Raw genomic sequence first — 1312 nt, 5'->3', positions numbered from 1 at the left:
TACATCACAGCCATGAGGAAGAACCAGCCCATCTGGCCCATGGTGGTGGCCTTGACAAAGCCCTTAGCAATAGTGAAGTGCATGGTGGGCATAACCCCACTCAAGCCAAGTCCCAGGAACACTCCTGCTCTTGTCTGCCGATGCTTAGGAGTGGCAAACCAGTCCCACTGTGCCACAATGATGACAGAAATGCCCAGGACACAGACGATAGAGAGGTAGATGAGCCATGGCTGTGGTGAGCAGTAGAAGGAGTAATAAAGCCAGGGGACAAATCACCCCATGATCAGTAGAGCGATCCCTGAATAGTCCAGTTTGGAAAAAGTCCGAGAGACTATCTCTGAATGACAATAGACGGTGTGGAAGAGCTAGGAGAAGCTGAGGCAGAGCACTGCACCCAGAAAGAACACCCCCAACCACCTTCTCCTGTAGAAGGGCCATGAAATACATATGTAGTCTGAGCATGGTCAAGATTCCCAAAAAGAGAAACAGCACAAAACCAAGCAGATGGGTCCAGATGTTGCCAGTTTCTGTATGGATGCAGAAGATGCTCTTGAAGCAAACTCGAAAGGGCATGAGTGGTCTATGGCCTTGCAGCAGGTAGACATTGTCCTTCAGCCAGTCAGGGAGCACATCTTATGGGATGACTTTCCAATGCCCCTCCCAAACCTTATATACAAATTCCTCCATCTTCTCCATGGCGTGGTGGGCTCGCAGGGGAAACGTCAGGACCCGCACCTCCTCCTCTTCTTCCTGGGGCACTGGACATGTTTGCTCCTTTTCAATTTTGGTTGGATTGGCGATTTCCCATTTGCCCTTCTCTTCTAGCAAGGGTCCCAGTTCAACCAGTTCCACCGTGTCAGTTTCCCTGTTGCCGGCAGGTGCCCCACAGATCCCTTTTGGGAAGATATCTGGCTGGTATCTCAATACCCGGCAGCTTAAGTTTGGGGAAAGGTGGGGGACCTCTCAGCCCCAGAGGGGTGGGAGCAGAGACTTCCTGTGGTGGTTGAACAGCTGCTCAGGTGGGCAGGCTCTGCTGGGGCTACGGTCCCTCTCACTACATCCCACAGCTCCAGAGGTGGCCTGTGGTCGAACATCCCGGGATCTTCAACACCCACTCCCTGTCTTTTTTTTTTTTTTTATTAAATGTGTTATTGTGAATTATGTGATAGTTTACATGGGAGAACATTAATTTTACATTCATTCTATTGTATATCATCTCATTGCCATGGTTACAATCCCCTCCATGCATCATCAACCAACCAAAGGGTATACCCTGTAATCCTGCCCCCCGTACCCTCCAGGTCTTCAGCAC

At 50.3% G+C, this 1312-nt stretch overlaps 1 pseudogene; it reads right to left on the bottom strand.

Moving 5' to 3' along the window:
* Positions 1-144: 144 nt before the first annotated feature.
* LOC102842062 lies at positions 145-1094 on the bottom strand (annotated as a pseudogene).
* Positions 1095-1312: the final 218 nt, after the last annotated feature.

Source organism: Chrysochloris asiatica, unplaced genomic scaffold (assembly GCF_000296735.1).
Source record: "Chrysochloris asiatica unplaced genomic scaffold, ChrAsi1.0 scaffold00246, whole genome shotgun sequence".
NCBI classification, from domain to species: Eukaryota; Metazoa; Chordata; class Mammalia; order Afrosoricida; family Chrysochloridae; genus Chrysochloris; species Chrysochloris asiatica.
The sequence above is the reverse complement of the archived record's forward strand: the minus strand, read 5'-3'. Positions and strand labels throughout refer to the sequence as shown.